Here is a 24,647-nt window from a genome sequence, read left to right as displayed (position 1 = left end):
TTTAATATACGCTAATAGTAGCTATGTACTCTGACTACCTTTTTACATAATCACTGTAATGTTTAAGGCTGTTATTATGACGGGGTGCAAACTTTTCGATGCCCTCCCACAAGGAGGCTTCCGCCAGGGTTGTCAGCCCTTCCAAAAAACTGAGTAAACAAGACAATAGTGCTTAAAAATATCTTTTTACGCACAGAATGTAGATACATACTCGAGATACTCCTACAAATATTAACCACATAGAAGTCATTATGACGTTGCACGAGCTTTTGTATGCTTCTTCCCTTTCGTATGCCCTCCCCTTTTAGTTGTAAAGTGGGGTGCATACGAAAGCTTGTGCAATATCATAATGGCTGCATAAATATATGCCATGATTATGTGGTAAAGTGGCTAGAGCATGTATCTGCAATCTGCATACGCAAATATTTTAATCGCTCCTTTCTTCTTCACACAATTTGTCGCAAGTCGAAAAAAAAAACAGCCCTGGTACGAAAAATTACTGACGTAGCCGTGCTCACAGTGTCCTGGAGTTTACATAGAGCAACATATTGTGTCTGAGGTGGCATAGAACGATCCGATGCGCTCACTGCAAACAGCCGCCTGTTAAATGACCTAATGTAGCAACGAGGCATGTCCTTCTCTCATGATGTCAAATGCACAAATATAGCATCGTATGTGAAAAACCGTACTATTTATTTCTTGCTTCTCACGTATTCTTGAAGCTTTTAGATAACCCCGTGCTATAGGTGCAAGAAAAGTTCTAGCTGTAGATATAATTCAGCTTCATTCATTTTTAGCGTCACTAGCGCCGTCCTCAACACTTAAATGCATACTATGCTTGCTGCCGACTGCATCACTATATTGGAAACATATGTTCAAGGCTTTGTGAATGACGTTAGTAACCCTAAAAGAATGGTTTATTTTGTATCGAATAAGGTTCGTAGCGGTGAACTATTCTGTAATCAACCCAGATAAAAAAGTATCTAATGTGACCCAAATAAAAAGTCTTCGAGGTGACCCAGGTAAAAAATATCTGGGGTGACCCATATAAAAGATTTTCAAGGTGACCCAGATAAAAGTTCTCCAAGGTGACCCATATAAAAGTTCTCCAAGGTGACCCAGATAAAAGTTCTCCAAGGTAACCCAGATAAAACATTTTCAAGCGGACCCAGATATATTCGTCACAAATATATCCACCACGAATTTGCAAAAAAGTGGTGGATAAATAGCGGATACATCCGCTACCGGGTTTAGAGTGTAGTATTTGGTTGAACTTTCCTCCGAAAATACCAGCAAAAAGACTAAGAAAAGTGGGAGTACAAGCTTGGAGAATGTATAAACTTCAAGTAAAGTGCAATTTTTCTAGACGCACTTCAAGTAGTACTTCAATGAACAGTGTGTCACAAAAAAACAAATGTTCAAGGTTTTTTTCAGCGCAAAAATAAACTACATATCGCCGAACGCTCATTCTCCGTCCAAAGCTAGCGCTAGAGGTCACAACCAGAGGCCTACGCTTCAGCCCGATCCGATAACTTAATCAAAAGTTATAAGTGATTTTCTGAAAAGTTCAATGGGAAAATGGAGCCCATTTCTGCCCGTTTTCGGTTTCTGGTGCCCATAGAGCCCCATGTATTTGAAAACTCCGTCGGCCGCCATTTTCCCATTGATATGTTTAGAAAATCATAACTTTTGATTAAGTTATCGGATCGAGCTGAAACTTTGGCATCTGTTTGTGACCTCTATCGCTACCTTCTGGGCAAAGAATGAACGTTCGGCGACGCCTGGTCTATTTTTGCAACAAAAAAGACCGTGTATTTTTTTTTTTTTTTTTTTTGACACTTTCTACTTAAAGTACTTCCGAACAGTGCTTCTTTCCCTCGGGACCACCGATAACTGCGCTCACAATTTGCCGCTTACTGGCTCCACCCCCCCCCCCCCCCCCCCCCTTTTTCGGCCCTATGCAGTCAGCTGTCCCCCAAACACCACCAAGGTCATGGATGGATGGATGAATCCGGCTGAGCCCTTTGGATCGGGCGGTAGCTTATGCCACCTAGCCATTTTGTTTTACCATTTAAGCTTAGAATATTTAAATGTGAAAACTATATTCACTCGGTACTGAAAAGAAAGTGAGGCTATAAAACCCTTTGCCATTAGTTAATAAGAAAATACCTAGTTTTCTCTCGCTTTCTGCCACCATTCACTTATCTTTGCTTGGTAATCTCTACTATCTTGAAATTAACGTTTCCTTCGCTGTCTCTAAAACACAATGACTTTATTAAATCTATGTTGTCTTCGGTAGGCATAGGGTGAAGCCCTTTACAGTACAGTAACAAGTGCTCAACCGTCTCGTCCCCCTCTCTACAAGCAGCGCACACTGTATCCATTTCCTGGTACTTCGCTCTGTATGTTCTGGTCAACACCTTCTAGATAGCTTTCAAGCCTGCGCGTCACGTGACATGACGTCACGTCTCGGAGGCCTGCACGGGCGCTCATTGGATGCGAATGCCGCGTCAGCGTTTGCGTGGGACTATGATAGTAAACGAGTCCCACGCGTACGCTGACGCGGCACTCGCATTCAATCAGCTCCCGCGCAAACCTCCGGGACGTGACGAGATGTCACGTGACGCACAGGCTTGATAGCTATCTAGGAGGTGTTGTTCTGGTTCGCAAAACACCTGCCCTTGCCTCAAACAACAATGAGCTTCCCTTAGAATTTTCATAAATGATTTCTTTGACAATAACTGTTTTGTTTAATCTAGCTTTCCAGAGCCGTCTTTGTCTGCATTTCCTCTAGCCACCGATCTCTTTCTGTGGGCTTAACTTTCTTCTTAACTGAAACCTGCTTTTCCGTTACTCCACTACAGCCTAAAAACTTTCCTCTTAATTTCCTAGTGTGCTGTCTCCACTTTGTGTCTATACCCCTCATGTATAAATAGCTGAAAACCTTTGGTGCCCATTGCTCCCCATCCGTTTGCCTCAACCGATCCTCAAATTCTATCTTGCTCACAGCTTCCCTGCCCTCAAGTGACGCCCATCTCATGTCTCCTTGTGCTCCCTGGTTCGGGGTTTTGCAATATGCCCCCAAAGCCAGCCTACCTACTCCGCGCTGCTTTATTTCTAGCCTTGCATGCACTTTGAATTTCATGCATTGCACTGCGTTTCCAAAAGTCAAGGCAGGCACCATGACCCCTTTCCAAATCTCTCTCACCACCTCATTCATACCTGTTGTAATTCCAATGTGCTATATTTTTCATTATAGCTGCATTTATGTTGCCCTTACCTATTATATACTTTTCATTCTCACTGAGACATTCTGCACCATCACATATCCATACTCCTAAATACTTGTATTTACTAGCTCTCTCAACTGTAATATTCTGTCTCTTCAGAATCTCAACTTCATCATTGTTAAAAATCATGACTGCTGATTTTTTACTACTGAATTCGAAACCTAATTCCCCTCCTTCCCTACCACAGATGCTCATTGATTCCTGCAAATCTATCCTATTGTTAGCCATTAGCACGATATCATCCGCATACATCAATGCCGGTAAGGACTGCTGAATTTTTTGGCCTAGCTTACTGCACGAAAGGTCGAATCCAATCCAAGCCCACTCTTCTCTAGTCTATCCTCAGATACGACATAAACAGCAAAAGCGATAACGGGCACCCGTGCATCACTAGCGACAGCAGCGCTTTCGTTCTCATACCGGTGCTCGTAGACCCTAATCAGCCGGCTGTCCGCACGAAAGCGTCACCGTCTCTCCGTCGCTCCCTCCTGCTCCTCCATCGCTGGTTCATGGCGGAGACATCGGCTTCGCTTCGGCATTGAGCTGTTCTGGTGAGTCCTCGTTTCATCGGCGGTATCGCCGCAGCTCTCAACGTCCACGCCAGAGTTTCAAATCACACCACGCGGCAACGAAAACCTTCGGCATCGTCGCAGACGCTGTGCCGTACCACCCCGCGGGCGTGTGTATGAGCCGCGAGCATTTCGCCAGTGCAGTCGCCGAGCCGACGAGGGTGTGTTGGTGCCCTGCCGTCTCCGTTCAACAAAACTCGCCTCCTCGGGAGCTAAGCCTAGTCGAGAACGCGAAATTTCGGCTTTTAAAACGAGTTTGACGAATACGCGAGAACAACGAACGCGTTCGGCGAGGGCGCGGCGGCGTGATGCGGCGGCAGCCAGCAGCCGAGCACTGCTGTGCGGACGGCGGCCGCTGCGGATTGGGCTTGGCTCGGTACGGTCCGTACTACGTTCCGAGAATGCGTTCCATCATGATGCGGCGTGCCTCGACGTTGTTTAAATGACGGTCCGTCGATGTATCCGGCCTTCTCCAGTCGACGTGACCGAGGGCCCGAAAAGCTTAGCGGGGCTGCGGGTAGGGGAGGGGTGGGGGGCGAGGTCTCGAATTCCTTCGGGAGGCGTCTCGTTCGGGGTGGAGGGGCGAGCACGGAAGACCGCGAGTAATCCAATACGACGCGCTCCGATGTTCCGTCCACGGTGGCTCTTGACCGTCCTCGGTAAGGCGTTCTGAAGCGCTTCTTAGATATCGCCGCGCCGCAGTGTGCATGCCTGGGGGAGCGCACTGCACGGGTCGCTAACCCGACGAGGGAATACACGTCGCCGGTGCATCTTCCAGATAACACGGTGGCCGGTATCGCGCGTGCGTTCTGCGGTGCCGTTCGTTTATTACGTGAGGTTGAGACCCGTTGTCAGCGGGCTCTGGTCGCCAGTTGGGGTCGTCGCGAGTCCACATGGTGGAACCGGCGCTCTTGAAAAAAGAAAACTCGCCGGCTGGCGACGAGCGGGGCGCGTGCCCTGTTTTTTCTAAGCGGTGCGTTGGTGGTCAGCTCCTTTGCGTAGGCGTGAGCCGACCCCCCGGTAAGATGGGGTCACGGATGTGGCTCTAGCGCGCACAAAAGCCTCAAAAACGGGCAGGGATTTTTATGTTTTTTTGTTATTTTGATTTGTTGGTTGGTTCTTATCTGTTGGTTCGAATGAATGTACGGGCTCTCGTGCAGGCGTTCAGGTCGTATTGCAACTGTCCGCGACATCTGTGTTGTTTCTGCGAGTCGGGTGGGCGGCGAAGAGGCTATCCCCCGCTTTGTTTTTGTAGCGCTCCGACTGGTCTAGAAAAGGAAGGAGAGTGTTACACCGTTTTGCCAGACACCAAAACAAGGACTGACGCTAGCGTTGATAGGGAGATTTCCTGTGCGAGTAAGTTGACCGTTTGCTGCACGGAGAGGTTCCCCTCCGCACAGCATTCTGAAGGGCCCGTGAGAATCGGGGTGGGGGGCTACCCTTTGCTCCGCTCCTTGGGAGGCGCGCTTTTATCTGCGCCGCTCGCGTCCGAAATGCCGGGACGAATCGCGAACCAACGCCCTGGCAGAAAATGCTCGCTTTAGGGCTTTGTCGTGAGAAGAGCTGGGTGCTACAGACCTGCACGGTCGTTTTCGCGAATGTCGTCGTTTTTGTTTACGCTGTCGTCATTAAGCGCGAGCGGATGGTCGTGTACGTCTTCAACACCGTGCATGCTTCAGCCAACACCAACGCTTCAGTTTCTCTCAATACGAATCACGGAGTCAAATGGCCAGAAACAACAAGAAACAAAAAAATCAAAGGAAGACACTGTATGCAATATGGCCCTAGTTGAGAGCAACGATAGTAAAGCACTGAAAAAGCTTAGACGGTGGAGCCATGATGTATATGGGAGCGAAAACCGCCATATATACAGTTCCGGTTTGGCAGGTCAAGCTAGGACCACCTTTCCATTTTTCACCTTGCATTGCCCCTGGAAATAACAACGGACACCATTCTCTGTAGAGTATAGTACTGACATTGGGCATTCGTCGATTTGCCAGGCGTGGTCCTCTCATCTGGGATGCTGGGCTCCATTTGTGCATAATTATGTGCTGGCGAAGATCTACCCCAGAAGGGTAGGTCTTTTAATGAAAGGATGTAGCTGCGAAGACACGTGTGGAAGGAATTTCGAAATGTTGTGCCTTGGTTTCTTTTCCTGTTTTGTGTGTGTGTGTAATTTGGGGAAGGGGGGGCGTAAAGCTTTTATTTCTTTAGGCGGTACACGCTTGCATATTGAGAGTCAGCGGTGTCACCAGCTGACTCCTCGATATGTAGCCGATGGCAACCTGTCGCAGGCCCGGTTTTCCATGCTTCCTTACGGGAGACATGCTTCTTTTCAAAACTGTTTCCTGGGTGGGCCACGTCATGTGAAATTTCGAACTTTCGCTACGCGTTTTGCTTTGACACCGCTTCATCGTTGACCCCAGGTTCGTGCCTCAACGGCAGCAATAGCAGTTCTAAGAACGCGTCGAAGCGGGGCGATATCTGGCGCGGTCTTCAAGCAAGCGTCCTTCAAGGTCAGGGAAATCACCGGATCCTGGGAAAGTAGCTCCATTGCCTTTCCTGTCTGGACACAGATACTGACATGCAGACGTCCATACCTCGCAATGGGATTGGCTGATTGGTTTTCTTTACCATTACGATCGCCATTTCTGTCCATTCAAATTTTCGAAGCCTCGAATGGGTCATTCCGAACCAATCTCGCCAAGATCGCTATGGAGCATACTACTGATACAGTTTCTCGCCTTTATAAGCGTCATTGGCACTCAAGGAGCTTATCAAGCATGCTTATCTCCACAGGTCTCTTACAATATTCCGAGAACAATTATTTTTCAATGGCACTAAAGGCTTATTCACACGATGCATCCTTTCAACGCGCCACAGTTTAGCGAAACCAAGCTTTCGCGAAATCGACCTGTTCACGCGTGGAGTTTGACGTGCGAAACCTGTGACGGGTATTGACTCACGAGAATTTCGCCAAACCTTGTCATCTGTATCTGGAATACCAAGCGTTTCGCATCACAATGATATGAAGTGCGCACAGTATAAAGAGACAGTCTGTTTTATTAATACCACTCAATGAACTTCGTCAGATTCGGCTCACTGGGTTTACTAGTCCTGCCAAACCCGGGAAAGACCGCGAACGTCAAAGAACAGGCAGATGATCTCGAAGCATTTCGGACATTTTTGCACCGCTAATAGAGAAATTTATTCCCAGTCATCATGTTTATATCCGGTGCTTGCACTCGTCGCGACTATTGATGAATCTGCACCGCGCCACCAACCCGTACTGTAGGCGCCGTTCACACACCTTCAACCGAGTAGGACCAAGACTCGTCCATAGAGATGACTCGTCGCCCGTACGCACCGCTTCTCCCCTTGTCGCTCGCCATGTTTGTTTATTTTCTTTCGGCTTGGCTCGGATACGAAATCGGCCGAATATCAGACTCCTCCAAAAGCTCGCTCCTCCTCGAAGGTCAGACGTCATAGCAAAGTCGAGCGGCCATTGGCAGCGCCCGCGTTTCTCCTTCGGGTGATTGACAGGCCTCAGTGAGATTTCAGCGAAAAATTGCTCCAGAAGCGAGGAAGACGCGCCACTTTTTTCGGAGGCGCGCCACTTTTTTGGTCGCGTTCAGACGGGGAATCTAGCTGTTTCGCGAAACCTAGTTTCGCGACACAAGATTCGCCAACAAGATGCATCGTGTGAATAGACCTTAAGCACCGACGTCCCATGCGGTGGCGGTGGAAAGATGTGCGCTTGTTTCGCCGGTGTGTGGATAACAAACTGTCGGTATTCAAGAAACGTCTTTATAAAGCAACCTGTCACGAGGAATTGGGATCGACTCCCCAAGAATGGAAGGTTAAGGAGAAGCTGTTCATCCTACGAACCAAAATGGTGTTTGTACGGGCATTTTGGCGCCGTTTTCGCCGTACCCAGCGACTTTAGGTCGGAGCAGACGCTGTGAGCGTGAAGTGCGCACGACCGGGACGAGACACTTTTCTTTGGTTATGTTTGTTTCTTTTTTCCACAGTTGATACCGTCTGGACGGCGGAGACGCTGTCATCGGCTTAAGGCCCGTTCACACACTTGCAAACGACTACGACGGACTGAGACAAGACCGGTTTTTAAGCCTCTCGCGAAGGCGTAAGGGCGACCGCACACTTGCGTCGAGTTCGATTGAGTGAAACCGCAACGGCTTGTGACAGACGGTTGGCTATGACAACCAGAGGCCGGCATTTTAGGTTGCCCTCGCTCACCCTCACTGCCATACTCACTTAAGCCCCTTACGCTCACCCTCAGCCCCTCCCGTACCCTTACAGCTACACTCACTTTCGGACCTTCACTCACCCTCACCGTCCTCATGGCCCTCACGCACTCATAGCCCCCCACGCTCACAGCCCTCAGCCCTCACGCACTGATGGCCCTCACGCACTCATGCCCCTCACGCACTCACGGCCCTCATGGTTCTCGCACCCCTCACGCACTCACGGCTCTCACACCCCTCACGCACTCATGGCCCTCACGCCTCTCACGTATTCACCGTCTTCACGGCTCCCACGCACTCATGGTCCTCACGTTCCTCACGCACTAAGGCCCGCTTCAGACGGAGCAATTTCACCCAGCAATTTGACGTCGCAACACCAGCAACACGGGCCACCCGCGTTCGCACGCAGCAACCGAATTGCTCCGACTTTCCATCATCATCATTAAATTTGATTCTTTTTTCACTATTTTGACGCCCAGCTACGCGCTAGAAACGCGTAGCTGGGCGTTTGGAATGGATCGTTCCGAAAACGATCCATTCCAAACCAAAACGAAGTCTGTAGCTGTCATCATCACCACCACAGGGGTGTCACGTTAAAATATCGCGCCTCTGATGGGCTGCAGCCGCTTCAACCGTCTTCGAATTGCTCCGAGTTGCTCGCTTGTTCGAGCCGGACCCGATCTCAGCGATTCGCGTCGATCTTGGGAAAGCTAGGGAACGACCCGCCAACAACCTCAAAATTGCTGGAAAAGTTGCCCCGTCTGAAGCGGGCCTAACCACCCTCACCCACTCATACCCCTCACGCACTCACGAGCCTGACGCACTCATGGCCCTCACGCACTCATACCCTTCACAGCCCTCACACCCCTCATGGCCTCACGGTCCTCACTCATCCTCACAGTCATGAATGTTCTTGGCTCAGAAACTCTCACCCTCACCTCACCTGTGTATAGATGAGTGTGAGTGGGGGCCCTCATGAGTGAGGTTTGCCGAGGTATGATGAGAACAGCTGCGTCGGCTCCAATAAAACCGGTTTTCCCCCCGTTTAGGTGGAGCCGACGCAGCTGTTGTCATATCAACTTGTGAAAGGATTAACGTGGCAAGCCGTTGCAGTTGCACTCGATCGGACTCTCGTAAGTTTGTGCACTAACCTTTACAACCGGATGCGCTGCTGCGGAGCCGGTCGAAAAGACTGGTTCGCACAGTCGCGTCAACTGCGTTGCGCTCCGTGAGCGCCTCCCCATTGGCTCGTCGGAAGGGTCACCATAGCAACAGTTCCATGCAAGCAGTCTTACCAAGGCGCAAGCGGTTGCAGTCGCACTCTAAAGCGCCGTTCACACATAGTAATCGAGACCGAGAGAGTCAAGACCGGTTTTTAAGCCTCTTGCGACGTCTTAGCGCATCCGATCCTAAACGCCCGTTCATACTTCCTTGAAACCTCTTACAACGAGAGGACACACTGGCGCCATCTATTGGGTAGCAGTGTAAACTTGGCGGTCCGGCATATTTTCTATTTCTCTCGCGCATTATCCTTTCTTTCTTGGCTCGAAAAACTTTTGTCAACGTTATAAACGATCTTTCTCATAGATATTACCCACATTTGACCTCGGAAATCCCGCAAAACCTTCGCTCTTGTGAAATGCAGTTCCAGGGTCACCGCATAGATGGCGCCAGCGTGCCAGTGTGTTCTCTCGTCCTAAGAAATTTAAAGAGGTTTCAACAAATCTCGTCTCTCTCGGTCGTACTCGGTTGCAAGAGTGTGAACGGGCCTTAACGCAACTGTGTGAAACGAGCCTTAAAGGGATCCTGAGCCGAAATTTCGGAGCTCACGAAACCAGGCTGAAGCGATAAGTTTGACGTTCCAAAACACGAAAACATCACTCATATTGCGATATCTCTAACGGATGACCGTATTTTTTTGGAAAAGAAGCGCGCGATTGTACACGGCCGACGAGACGTCACGATTCTCCTTCTCTCTCCTCTTCGCTTGTTCCCCTCGAGCTGGTGAACCGAAGCAAGGAGGAGAGAAACGAAGCCAGCTCCCCTCATTCTCGGTTGTTCCATGTAAACGCAGCCCTATGGCTACGTTTACATGGATGCGACAGCAGCGCATCGGATCCAGTTAGCGAATCGGATCCACTTCAACCACTAAGTTTACATGGATTCGGATCGACCAGCAGCGGCACCTCGTGTCGAAGGATCACAACGCAAATCTCGTGACCTTCAGATTGTTTTCGAGGTGTCCGGTTTGCCTAGCGGCAGGCGAAGCAAAGCTCCCGTAATCCCTCGCTCGAGCACTCGATTCGATCCGCTAGCGTATACATGGAGAGTCTCGATGCGGATTGACCACCTCAAACCACCCCGTCCCGGCGGATCGGATCGACTCCGATCCGATCCGAGTTGTTTACATGGACCGATTCGATTCGTTAACTGGATCCGATGCGCTGCATTCGCATCCATGTAAACGTAGCCTATCATTTCGTCGAAACTCGTTTCGTGGAATTACGCGTCGTGGACAACTTTTCAGGGACACACGTTTCGTCGACGCTCGTTACGCGAATTGCACGCTGTATGGAAATTTCTGATTACCACCATCGTGAAAGACGTAGTCCTTGCTCTATGGCGCTCTTTCTTTCCAAAAATACGGCCATCTGCTTTGACATATCGGTGTTATGAGTGATGTGTTCAAGTTCGTAGCGTCGCGTTCAACGCGTCTGCGGGCTTATTTTGCGAAATCGTAACTTCAATTCAGTATCCCTGAAAAAAAAAAATCAACACATAAATTGAAACATGCGTTTCCAAAAACAAATTTTACGCTCAAAAAAAAAAAAAAATGAAATGAAACAATATTGACAATGCGAGACGCGATTTAGCCAGCAGTCAACTCCTTTCCACTTTTTTTTCTTGGCATTTCGGGCGCGTGGAGGAGAGGTGGATCGGCTGCGCCTTCACGCCCGAGATGGTCATTCCGGAATGACCCTTGACGTCATGGACTTCGCCCGCAAAGTTTCACGTAAATCTCTCGCCGTCAATACTGCTCTAAAAAAACTTTTTTTGCGCTTAAAATTTATTTTTCGACTCGCGTGTCTCAACTGAGCCTCATGTGTGTGAACGGGCCTTTAGGCTACTGGGGCGCGCGTCGGGAGCACTTTATCTGGTCGATCCCGTCAAAAATTTGGGGGCTTTACGTGCCAAACGAACGACGGGCATGTGGCACGGCCCAGCGGAGGACTGAGGATTATTTTGGACCACCTGGGGATCTTTTGACGTGCAACCGAAAGCTCGGTTACCCGGCGCCTTCTCCGCTATATGCCTCCATTAGATTGCGGGCACCTCGGTCGGGATTCGAACCCGCCACATGGGGTGGTCGATCCCGTCGCCGCGACCGCGTGCTGAGTGTCCTCACCTATATATCTATACCTATCTTGCATCGTGGTTGAGGCAGATGTTGCTATAGTGTCGTTCCTTCCTCGCAGCCGGGGGAGTGCAACTATTATTCCTTCCATCAGTAACGTAACAAGCGCACGGCGAGCAGGCGCCAGCCTGGATGAGTTTACTGACGCTCCTACCATACGGCGACTCCGACCCCATAACCGGCAGAGACACCCAAACCGTGGGGTTTCCTCCGTGTGAACAAAGCTCATTCTCTCCATCTTCTGGGCAAGAAATAGACCAATAGCACAGCAGTTTCGTTGCGCCTCCTCCTGTACCGGTGCAGAAAAGTGTATTGCGGTGCACTTACCGTCGTATCTCCATACACATACCGGAAGTACAGTGCCCTACACTTTTCTGCACTGGTGAAGCAGGTGTAAGTAAATCGAACGGAGCTTGTTTAGACCTTTTCTACAAAAGTGCAGCCATCTTAAAGGGACCATGAAGGCAATTTAATTCTTTTTTAAAAAGAAGGTGTTTTCGGAAGCATTGGGGTCCTGGCATGCCACACAATTTTTTCTAGAACGTTGTGACTCTTATTTCTGTACCTGCAAATAAATTTGCGAAACCGAAACAAACATTCCGATTTCTTCCCTTTTTCGCCTCTGGAAAGAGAAGTGACGTCAGGGAGCACTGTCGGCATCGGTAGGATTTAGTGCACACTCAGTGTGGTTCCCGTGGTTCGCTCTAGTGCACGGCGGTCTGTGAAGAAAACCTGGAAGAAATGGACGACAACGTCGCGCTCGCAAACGAGTTTGAGCTCCTGTTCAGCGACCTCACGCCGACTGAACGGGAGATGCTGCTAAGGACGCAGAACTCTGGATTGGCGCTTTACAAGGGCGCCCTAGACCTAACACCAACTCCGCGGTCGCCGCCTCCAGAGCGACTCCCCGCCCCACTTTTACCCAGACTCCGGCTAACGTGAAGGTGCTGCTCAAAGTCTTCTGGTCGGAAATGCAACAAACAAATCCTGACACCGCTGACCACAACTCTACGCAAGACGACGGCGCGCAACCAAATGCTGCGCATTGCAGCATCGGTCGGCAGTTTATGCAAACTAACGTCGCTCGATCGACCGTACGTTTTTAGCCGACCTTTCGCGCAACCTACTACTGCACATAAACGCGGTATGATTGGTGAGACACCAGTTCACAAAGCGAACACGAGACGACGCACGAAACCAAAACCAAAAGTCCGCCGCCCCCGGCGCTCGTACCTTTTTCTTTTTTTGTCCATGGTTGCTCGATGCTTTTTACGCGCCCGAGGTAGCAGTGCGGGATGCGTTCCACAGTGACAAACGGAGGGATCGCTTCAGATTATGCTCTTATACACGGTATGAAACCTATGAATTCCCAACTACAACTTCAAAAGATTATCCAACGTTGAAATAAAAAATTTTCATCACATCTCACCACCGAATTCGAAACCAAGAGCGCGTCTATCGTTTGAACCAATCGCCAGACGAGGTGCCCGTTGTCGTCACGCTTCGGCGCACTTTAGTTCACTTTTCTGCCGCCGCCTCGGTGGGGTCTCAGGCATCGTTCCCGGCGCTATTATTACCGCGCCTGTTTGCTCGATTGGTGCGGCACCCAAACTTCTGTTCGGGCTAGAACTTGGTCAACAGTATGTGAGACGTGCCTGCCATCCATTTCAATCGTCGAATAAAACTTCGAAACTGCCTTCATGGTCCCTTTAATGTCGTCACTTCTCTGGTATGCGTTGAAACGTCGTTTTGACATATCCACGCCGCTGGAAGGTGTTCACAAAAATGCGTGATTGTCGTCACACATTCTTGCTTTGCCTCACCTATATCTTCTCGCGTGTTTCAGGTTGAAGTGTTTTAATAGAGAGTTTTAGTAGACCGTGTTTCCCCCTCCGCTACGAAGAAACCGCCACTGCGCCTGCTTGCCCATGGCCTTGGCTGTAGAGTTCTGGGTAGCGGAGGGGGAAACACGGTCTTCTAGAACTCCCTATTATCTTTTAGTCTCTCATACCAGGTATACGGTACCCACGTGACTGAGAGCGGGCGCCAGAACCCCGCTGAGGGTCTGCGCGAGGCGGCACGAGCTGTATCGACAACTGGCACCTGCCTTCTCTGAACTGCAGTTATGTCGACGTCACGCATGCGGAGGACGCTTGCACGTGACGTCAGTCCGCCTCCCCCTCCCCAAGCGATTATGCCTGACCAAGTGACGTCGGTGTATTGCCTGGATCGTTGCGTTCCTGTGGCTCCCTCCCGGCAAATTCCTTCGAGTATTGCAATCCGGGATCGAAAGCGCCGCTGCGGCTCCTTCCCTCTATGATTGGCCGAGATCCGTCACGCTTTGCCCCTCCGGAGGCCGCGATCGACGCTGCCTTTAAGGCCGTAGTCTCGGAGCGCCTACGTCATCTAGCGAGGGCTAACGCGGGGCTGGTTGGATAGGCACGAGTGCTGCTTGATCCTTCGGGTGGGGCTCCTCTCTAATTGGACGCGAGTTGCAGCCGAACGCTGACGACGCGGCACTCCTTTCAATCTGCCCCGCTCTGGTCTCCAGCGGATGACGTACATGCTCTAGCACTAGACGGCCTTGATAACTCAAAAATATTGCACCATCAAAAAAAAAAACAAAAAAAAAACACGAATTGATGTTTTTCGGGGTTTGGATCCGCCCTGAGATGTCAGCGTGCTTGAGCCGTGACTAACGCGTTGATCAGACGAGAGTCCTAGCGAACCGTGACCTCGCGATCGTGACCGATTCGAGCGCCGCGTTCAGTCTTGTCGCAGTGACGTCACAGGAAGGGACGCGAACTGGCCAACCATCGGAAAGCTCCTCGATGTGTTCGCGTTTTTCTTGCGAGTAGCGTCAGATTTGCCAGTGCACGAGGCCCGTGTCTCGAGCGGCCCTTGGAAGGGAATGGCGGCGAGACTCCCGCTCGTGGCACATGTCTCGCGCATTTCCACACCGATGCTTGGCGGTGCTTCTAAGAAACGCCTTTATCCAGGGGCTTTAAATCGTGGCAGAGCCGCTTATTGAAAGAGATGGACCATTAATTGGATTCAATAGGCGAACATATCGTGGTCAACCACAGGCCGCGAAACAGCCTCTAGGTGGTTGTGAGCTTTAAGAATGCAACCCGAATAATTTCAGCCGTTTTAGCATCGCTAGAGTGAAAAGGTATAACTCTTGGTGACTGAAAACTTGGCGCATGTGAGCTTTCCTTCGCGTCCATACTCAACGGTAGAATAAACGGACGTGCGCTCCAAACCGGAGCATACTGCGTAGTTGCGGTGCGGAGCCCGACTAGTGCCCGACTCTGTGTGGCTCCTTTTCTGGCGTGTCAACAAGTTTCGTGGTAGACTCTTCTCGTGCGCAACACACACGAGCCAAACAGTCCGCACGGTTCCTTCGCTTGCCGCTTCGGTAAGCAAGAGGATCACGCAACACGTGGAAGTGGTATTTATACGTCGACCAAACATGGGCTGCCCGCAGAGGCTACAAGTGCGAGTTGGTAGCTTAGAAAGATTCTTCCCCAGTACAAACACTCGAGCGCCGGTGCAGGGAATAAAAGCGGGGTGCTCGCGCTCGCAGGATAGCATGACACCTGTGACTTGTGGATTCTGAAAATTGCGTGTTTCTTTTCACTACGCTCCGCGAAACCGGCTGTGAGTGCAGAGCCGTTTTGTTTAGCGGAGATCCCGACGTTTTCTCTTTTCGATTAGATTGGCGCTCACTCACCAGTCATATTTTTTGTCCAGAAAGAAGCGCGGAAGCCGGACTACTGTCTCGATTACGAGCTCGATTTGAACAATTCCTTGGTAGCCGCAGTCAACGCGTCCACACCTTGGTCACTCAACGATCATTGCTGCTGATTTGCTATTGACGCTATTGTCAACCAGACGCCGAGATGGAACGATTCTCTTTCACGATGTAAGTGTTGTTTTCAATATTGTGACGTCGCGGTTTGCTGACTGGTCGACGCATTGTAGCATATTTTGTTTGAGCTTGAACTGCGGGGAGGAAGAGGAGGAGGAGGGGAGGGGGGAGGGGAGGAAGGAATATTCGGCGCTGGCGGCGGCCTTTGCCAAACTCTGCCAATATACCGCTCTGAATCCTGGGAGTCTGCTGCGCCATTTGAATCCCCTGGTGCCCGGAGGCTGTACTAAAACCAACACGGCGGTGCAGCGCAACCGAAACCGTAGGACAGCGCTATTGTGCATAAAAATCAACTGTTTCTTTTTTCCTTTTTTTTTTTAATTTTGCCCGTTTTGGTTTTGCGTTACAATACTGGCTTGTGTGCGCACGTAGGCCAGCATTGAAACGCGGAAACTTGCAGCAAAACAGAAGCCTAGCAAAGCAACAAGAGAGACACAGACACAACAAATATGCTATGTTTGTTCTTTTGCGTTTATTTAATTTCAGGGGCAGTAGAAAATACGGGAGAAGTTCTGCAGTATTTTAGACACAGGAATCTAATAAATTAACAAAAAAAAAATGAAAGCCGTTTACAACTCCCTGTAACGCCGAATTAGAGCGCAGCTTTTGAGGAGGAGGGAAGGGTACTGAGGGTTATGGGTTCTCGGAGGGGGGGGGGGGGGGCGGGGTCGCGTGACCTCGGGGAGGGGGGGGGGCACGTGACCCCCCTGCCCCCCGAGGTCACGTGACCTTGGGGAAAGGCTCACGTGACCTGGGGGTCAAGTGACCTCGGCGGGGGTCACGTGACCCCCAGGTCACGTAACCCCCAGAGAAATTTTCCGCTAGATTTAGCGGGGAAATTTTTCTGCTAGATTTAGCGGTGAAATTTTTCTGCTAGATTTAGCGGTGAAATTTCTCCGCTAGATTTAGCGGGGAAATTTTTCCGCTAAATTTAGCGGGGAAAGTTTCCCGCTAGATTTAGTGGGGAAGTTTTCCCGCTAGATTTAGCGGGGAATTTACCCATAATGCACCGCGCGGTTACGCCGACGGCGACGGCGACGCCGCTCAAGCCGGAAACGGGCGCCTAAGAGCTGCGCTCTAGAAGCAACGAAGAAAAACGAAACAGGATCAAAAGCGTTGGTTACACGTGGCGAACGTGATGATACGGGTTCTTGCTGAAACATTCCACTAAATTTACGTGAGATCTAGGTTCATGATCTCGACATAGGCGGAAAGTTCTCAATTGCCCCCCCCCCCCCCCCCCCCCCTCTTCCCTCCTCCGGGAAACGTTTGGGACGTCTCATGAAACAGACGTCTCAAACGTATGTAATTCCCTGGATAACGTAGAATAAGCATGCTGACGGCATGATATCTAAAGAAATGTCTCCTTTTGAGACCCTATATTTTCGCTGTCACAGTTGTGATCAGTTAATTCCGTGGCTCAAACGGACTGACTAAATTAATTGTTTCAACGTCTCGGAAAACACAATGGGGCTTACAAAACGTATTATGTCCTCTACTTCCATAGTCTGCAGGTCCGCTAGAGGTGCCACCGTCGTCATTCACAACTACTTCCAATGGCTTTTGAAGGAATTTCCAGCACTAGCTTTTATTGTATTTGCTAATACTACGCAGGGTCTTCGAACAGGACTGCGCAAATAGCTAAATTCGTAAAAAAAAAACAAAAAAAACAATGAAGTTTGTTTTTATTTTTTACAAGCAGACCCGTGAATGGCTGACAACTATCCCAAGTAAACATATCACTAACACAATTTTACGATCTTTTAAAGTGAGCATGTGCTCGACCTTGACATTAGATAGAACTGTCGAGTTGCTGCGACAGTCAGGTTCTGCTGTCACGGTCGTTTAAGCAGAAATTAAAGCCGCAGAAGGAGACCAAAACGGCGTGCCTCCCGTGTGTTGGAGCTCGAAACCATTTGAGGCGTGTTGCGGTGCCAGAAGCGAAACAGCTCGTGTCTGTCGCCTGTTCTGCAAAAGCGGGCCCAGACACGTTGAAAGAATGTAAGAGAAAGTTACGATAACAGCCGTCAAAGCCACCCACACGTTTGAAACAACTTCACCTTTATTTAAGGTTAACAATTATACGAATCATATTTGTTCCAAACAAAGTAACCTCTGCCCATGCCCTCTCAGAGCACGGCAATCGGACGCAGTTCGTGGGGACTGAAGTACGTCAACCCGATGACGTCTTGGCGACTTCAGCGGCTGTTCGTGTTCTGGTCTGGTGGGGTAAAGAACGAAACGCGTTGTGAACTGCGCCTCTTCGTAACTTGTCCCTCTAACTAATTGTTTTCTTTACTAATTTTTGTTTTATGTTTTTTCTGCCAGGTACTGTGGGATTTACGTACTTAGGTCTGAACTGTGACATCATCTATTGAGCGGACACACCGACTGTATCTTTGCGCGACCGTGTGCGTAGCGCCGAACGGACAAAATGCTGTAGAAGTCCACGGCAAGAAAGTTTCGCCGAAGTTAGCTTGTTTCAACGTATAACTTCACAAAATAATAAAAAAAAAATCGAGGTACTCCTAAGCACTTCTTATGAGTTGTGAATGCGAAAGCATGCAAGCCGCTCGTCCGCTCCCGTTGTCGTCTGCTGCGTACTAGCGCGAGGCCATGGCGCAGCGGCAAATGGGGGCCCCTTCGGCGCGCGCCAGCCAATGGAACCAAAGGCGAATCGCTCCTTTTGGGATCGCGGAAACTAGAGCCGTTTTTGTGCTTCACACTGATGACGTCAGCTCGCTCAATGGAACAGTTAATGCTTTCGCATTAAAATTAAAAAAAAAAAAAAAAACGTGGCACGTGACATGCGGCACTTTACGGGAAAGTGGACTTCGGTGGTGCCCGACCACGTGCACCGTTAGCCAAGTTCTTTCGAAAAGGGAGCGTGAAAGGTGCTTTCTTGCCATCGCAGGGAGCCGCGCATTACCGGGGGCGGGAGTGGCGATGTGTGGGCGCGAGTGGACATGTGCTCTTTGTTTACCCATTTTTTCGTACGGGCCGCAATGCGATTCGCTCGGCCGGAAAAAGTGGGTGAAGACCAGACGTCCGCGCTACTGAAATAGGTCGGGGGAAAGGCCCGGGAGCTGCTAGCTAAGGGGAGCTTGTGTAGTGCACGACATGGGACGCAAAACTGGCGCCTTCGAAAAGGCTTCTTAGCTGTCGATCGAGCGAAGACCATGATGCAGCGTAATTCCGCTCTTTCCCGCAGCTTATCATCGCGGTCGAATGATGGTCTCAGCCTATGTCTCAGCGTGTGGCGCAGGGAAGAGAAGCTCTAGCTGCCATTAAACGATAGATCCTTTCCGAAACTCAATCTGGGCACCTGGATAGCTATCATGATATCATCACCTAAGTATGTATAATCCTACATGCGAATGGTGGCCTTTTGCTGGTGGCTCATGAAAAAAGAATATGAAGACGGAAACTGCTGCGGAGCTGCGGTGGCGCTGTCGACGGCACTGCGCATGAGCAGACGATTCACTCCTCCCAAATTCGGTTTCTGCGCGCGCGCAGTGCCCACACCTGGTGTGGGCAAATGAGGGCTTGTTTGTAAACAGCGTGCCGGTCTATAAGTTTCTATGCGCTACGCATTTGAAACTGTCATGTAAGCCCTCGGCATGCTCGGTTTCGGCACGCCCCAGACAGCTCGTGACAATGAAATGTTAATTTTATCGAGAGGTTTACTCAACTCTAGACTGTTTCAGGCAGTTGTGCAAGGGCGCTGCCATAAGCGAACTCCTGTTTTTGTTCCCTCTTATTCCATTCGCTCCACTTCATCATTACCACAGCAGGACAGGTCCATACTTTCCATTTTGGGATTATGACTGTCTTAAGTGCAGTCAGTGTCCCTGAATTGCAAGGTGTAATTTGTTTCTCGTTATTGTGCGTAGTTTTAAAGATATCGACGCCTCAAAGGTTTGTTTGGGGTATACGGCCAACAAAACCGAAACATAGCCGCGCGAGGCCCCGGCAACACTGGAAATCAGCCGCTATGTGGACGTGACGTCAGGGTCGTTCTCGTTCAACGAGTACGCAGGCCGAGCGGCACCTACCTCTGTTGCGCTAGCCGTCTAAACATAGGAGGTAAGCTGATTTTGTTTTAATTCCGTATACGTGGTAGTTATTCAGCATATGTAGCGAGAGTTAGTGCTTATCCCCAAAAGCTAGCGACTGGAAAACCCGTGAACTCGTTCGGTGCCGTACTCGGCGGCCGCCGCCGTGCGTGCGCTCTGCCGTACTCGTCGCTTGTGTACCCAAAAGCTAGCGACTGGAAAACGAGTGAACTCGTTCGGTGCCGTACTCGCCGGCTCTCGCCGCCGTGTGTGCAGTCTTCCGTACTAGGCCTAAATTGTCATCGGGGCTCCCTGGATGGAGTGGCGTTGCTCTACGCCGCTCTGCCAGTGACGTACAGTATTGGGGCCCTCTCGCTTTCGCGCTGCGGGTCAGTCCGTGACACGAAGCTTTGAGGCTCTCCGGCGCGGGCCGCGGCGCCCGAACACACGTGTGCTGGGCTGTACACCTGTGTTTTTTGGTTCTTTTTTCCTCAGGCGCGTAAAAGCCGAAATCCAAAGTCCACTCGTCGAACAGCGTTCACCCACACCTTCTCCAATTTCCGGTCCGTTGGAAACTTGTGAAAAAGCACCTCCGGGTTGTTTGAGCAGCCCCCAGCGCTACAAGTTGTACTCGGCATCTTTCGAGGAACAGCTGGGCTGTCTGGGGCGCACCGAGTTGCTCGCTAAAACGAGTCTTGGAGTCCTCACAAGCAAATAAACAGAAGGCTATGCCGAAGCTACACGGGCTACAGATAAAAGCAACGGCTAAATACGCAATCACAAGCCGAAGTAGCGGTGGTAGCGGCTCAAAGAAGCGCACTCCGCGCAATGCCCGGACCGGAGGAAAAAAAGAGAACGATACTGACGTTACGGCCCAATGTTGCTTTAGCGATCGGCAACCCGCTGGCCGCCCGCTAAGGAGCGGCGGCTCTCGCATTTTTATTATCGGCGTTAGTTGAGAATGCGGCGTCCCACGGACGTAATATTTTGGCTGGGGGCGTATTTTGTGTCACTACAGCGATACCAGTAATTTATTTAATTTTGAGTTTTGGCCGGAGTTGCCCTTTAAGTGCTAATGTGTCCTTTTCCCCAGCACTGTCCCTTGTGGACACTCGTCAACGCCCGCTTCAGTCAGGGCCGTATTAAGGTACGGGCTAAGGGGGCTGCAGCCCTGGGCCCCAGGCTGTTAGGGGGCCCCATGCTGGCCCCCGAAAATTTAAAAAACGTTCGTCTTTCCTTTTTTTTTTTTTTTAAGAAAGTTTAGGCAGAAAGCAGAATAAACACTCCGAACGGCATCTGTCGCATGGCCTTCTCGTTCTCTTTTTCTCAACAGGGAACAAAGATGTCATAAAGTTCCCGTCTCTAGATCAGCTGGCATTTGTGAGCTCGTTGTACAGTCGCGACACTGTTAGCGCGAACAAGCGATCGCCGGTTTTTTCAATTTTTCTCTTTGAAACTAAAGGATGTTATCCAAGTTATTATTGCTACGGAAAGAGCTCATTTTTAGTTCTTTAATATAAGCGATAAAATTTCGTGCTCGCTAATACTATTTAGAAGTAAAATGTGAAAATGCGCCGATGTCGTGTTCGCGCTAACAGTGTCGCAATGTGTACAAGAGCGTGCCAGAACAACAAAATTTAACACGGCCTCCCGTGCCCCTTGTTAGATTTTTTTTTTAAGTGGAGCTTGATGGAAAGACGGTTGTGGAGCTTTCTTTTGTATTGGGGCCCCCTTAGCGTATTTTACGGACAATTGTGTGCAGGAAGTTAAGCAAGCGTTAAGCAAGGCAATGCAGATGGTTCGCACATGTTTTAAACCTTTTCGCGAAACTCCATATGGAGTTCATTCCAGAACGATAAGTTTGGAACAAGCGAAAAGGTGCCTGTAAATCTTCCGGACACCGTCTCTATACAAAGAGGCGTTTCAAGGAGCCGGCTTTTAAGACGCCCCTCAACAGTTTTCGAAGGGTACTGACTGCAAGGAAGTGCTCTAGAGCCGATATCTGGTCTGCCAGTGCAACTGAACACTCTTCTTTTTAGCGACTGATACGAATACTGCAATGGTTTCAACAACCTCTGAGGTATATATAACCCCTTATTTTTTAACGTTGAGTCACAAAACAAAATGGCCGCTGAGGTCTAAATTACTGCATTTAAAAAGAACAAGATTAGTACTAAATCTGATGCGAAACATTTTCCCCATTCAAAAAGACAGCGTGTAGATACAAAAAGGAAACATCTCAATTCTCATGATAAATTCTTTAAATACAAATGTGCCCGAACGACAGCGGTCGATGTCTTAGAATCGCACGCAGTTTCTCCTATGCTTTAAATGTGGAAATCCGTGTTTGTTTGCGAAACGAGGGTTCAGTTATTAGAAGAGCGTTTACGAAGTAGTTTGATCCCGATAAAGACTGCTTCAACCAACGAAATTTCTTTCTTGCCTATGCCACTTCCTTCACTGTTCACACCAGTAATTAATTAACAGGGGGCTAGTTAGAAGTTAAAACACTTCCAATCATTTGGAACAATTGCAAGAATAAGGGCTCTAGATTTTCGTGGCAGTTGTCGATTTGCGAGCTTGCCATTTAGGGGAAGCAAAATTAGAATGGGAATTTCGCAGGTACTTTTTCGGTTGCTGCGTAACTCAATTCATGTGTAATTAGTGGTGTCACTCGACATGTTAGCAAGAGGGTCACCTGTGCTACAAGTCGACATCGTGACCAAGTTGTACAAACTGGCCCGGGCATGTACTCTATGAATCTAGCTGTAATTCTAGTCAAACAAATTCATGAACGGAGTCAACATTTTAAACAGAAGCAATTTAGCGTTTTTTGTTGTTGTTGTTGTTGTTGTTTTTGTAGTTAAGTTGCTGGATGTGAAGAACAAATCCTAATTTCGCAATGTTTATTTGATTTCATTTTTGTACCTCAAAATTACTGTATTCTAAATTGCTAGAGCGGTTGATTATTTGTGAAGAAGCTTCTAAACAATCTCATCCGCCTCAGTGCCAGCAAGGAAAACTGGAATTCCCTTGAATCTACGGATCTAAACAAGGCTCGACAATAATCATACGATGAAAAATATCTAGATTTAACAAGTTCAAAAATATACATATTCCCGTCGTCATCGTTACCTCCACCACCACCATTATCATAGGTAGAGGCCTCATAACAGCCTCGGCCCAGGGCCCCCAAAGGCCTTAGCACTGGCTTCAGTGGCTCGGCCTCTCGGTAAGACCAGAGCCGTATATGTAGAGAGTTTGGTCAATGGGAGGAGCCGGCAGAGCCAGGGCGTGCGGCAGACTCGGAAAGAGGGCTTGGCATGCTCTCTTGACCAACCAGAAGCCGAAAAGAATCCCCTAGCGGTGGTAGCGAGAAACAGTTCTGAGCCGATCGATCATCGAAGGTCTATGTTCGTATATGGTTTTAATAAGTGCGTAAGAGTGAAGTGTAGTAACTCTTTGTGGTTGAAAATAGGGTGCACGTGTTGTTTCATTATGATCATGCAGAAAGATGTAAGAAACGAATGCGCCGCTCAACTTTGTTTTGCGCGGACAGAGTGTGACCGCTCTGACGGCAGATTCCCGGCGCTCGGCGTTTGGCGTAAGGATTATGTCGATCTTTCCGCTAGTCGCACTCTTCCACCATCATTTTAGATTAGTGTGATTGAAACATCACGTGTACCATATTTTCAGCCATCAAGAGTTACTCCAATGCAGTTATCAGGTTTGTTTCTCGCGACCACCGCCAGGGTATTATTTCCGGCTTCTGGTTGGTCACATTCGAATTTCTGAAGACGCCCTGGAACACGCCCAGCCCGCTTTCGGCCAATGGCGCCGCTTCATTTGTCTCCTATACTTCCCAACGAATGGCCAAACTCTCTACATATACGGCTCTGGGTAAGACAAGAGAAGGTCTGCTATGGCGGCTCATTCTGGCGCGCGCTGAATGCGTCTATACGCCCCTTGTGCAGAGTGGTAGTTTCTTTACACCTTCGGGAACCGAATCAAGTAGAGAAATAACTGTTCATCGAAAAACACCGTCAATTTCTTACATCTACCGCCGATGAATAGGTGACCAGATTGTATCCGTCACGAGTACGCAAGAATTCGGACCGGTATTTCAGTCACTAGATGGCACTGAATCTGTAAAAGGGTCTATTGGCGACGTGAGCGACCGAAAGCGTCGCTGTGGTCGGCCCACCGCAATTGGCCGAATGCTGACTCTGACGTCAGCAACGGATGTCTCGTCGACGGAAATAAGAGGAATGTAAGAACTTCAATTTTGACGGTGTTGGCAGTGTTGCTTTGAGAGCTCTGTGATTTCAGGCTTCCACCATGCCCATTACAAACACCATCGAACTTGTTGTTCACAAGGTAATGACGTCACGAAAGGTAACCACGGGAGGGCGCCACCGAAACATCTCGCCGCTAATAGGGAGTATTCACTGGCAACATATTTGTGTGCGCGAATTCTGAGCGAGTGCTGATGGCGAGCTTCCACAGTTCTTTTGCAACGTGCATTCTGCAGCATCGAGAGTGCCGGTCTTAGCAGCCTATTGATGTGAGCTCGTTCTGAGCATGCGCTCTAGACATCACCCACAAATATGGCGCCCAGTGAAGGCTCACTGGGCGCCATATTTGTGGGTGCTGTCTAGAGCGCATGCTCTGAACAAGCCCACATTAATAGGCTGCTAAGACCGGCAATCTTAATGGGTGCGGAATGCACGTTACAAGAGAACTGTGGAAGCGTGCCATCAGCACGCGCTCAGCTGTCGCGCACGCCGCCAGCGAATATTCGCTATTGTCTGCGAGAGACGGGCCTCGTGGCGGGCCTCCTCAGCCGATCGGGTCGTGCGGGGGCGTTCGGTCGGCGTGGTCGGGGGTGGCAGGAAAGCGAGACTCCTTCCCCGCGGCCGGTTGCGCGGTCGGCGAGTTCGAGGCTGTGCACTTCCGGCGGGCAGCTTGCCAGGAGGTGGCCGCCAAACTTTAAAAAAAGTATTCGAACAGCTTCCAGGGGAAGATTCCCCGACGCTGAGGCTCTACGTTCCTCGGTCGTGCTTCCGCCGTCGCGCGCTTTTTTCGTAAATATACTCTTCTCCCTTTCCCCTCTGTTTTTCTT

At 49.7% G+C, this 24,647-nt stretch overlaps 1 protein-coding gene across 1 annotated transcript in view; it reads left to right on the top strand.

The window, feature by feature from the left end:
- The first annotated feature begins 3,672 nt into the window (after nucleotides 1–3,672).
- The window catches only part of LOC8042268 (dystroglycan), a 72,469-nt gene continuing 51,494 nt past the window's right edge, over nucleotides 3,673–24,647 (top strand). The window contains exon 1 of the mRNA XM_029987922.3: nucleotides 3,673–3,841. The gene's annotated coding sequence lies outside the window, so the exon portion shown is untranslated. The remainder of the gene's footprint in view (nucleotides 3,842–24,647) is intronic.

The sequence above is a fragment of the Ixodes scapularis genome, unplaced genomic scaffold, assembly GCF_016920785.2.
Source record: "Ixodes scapularis isolate PalLabHiFi unplaced genomic scaffold, ASM1692078v2 PGA_scaffold2__306_contigs__length_199485367, whole genome shotgun sequence".
Taxonomy (NCBI): domain Eukaryota; kingdom Metazoa; phylum Arthropoda; class Arachnida; order Ixodida; family Ixodidae; genus Ixodes; species Ixodes scapularis.
This window is presented reverse-complemented; position numbering and strand designations above follow the sequence as displayed.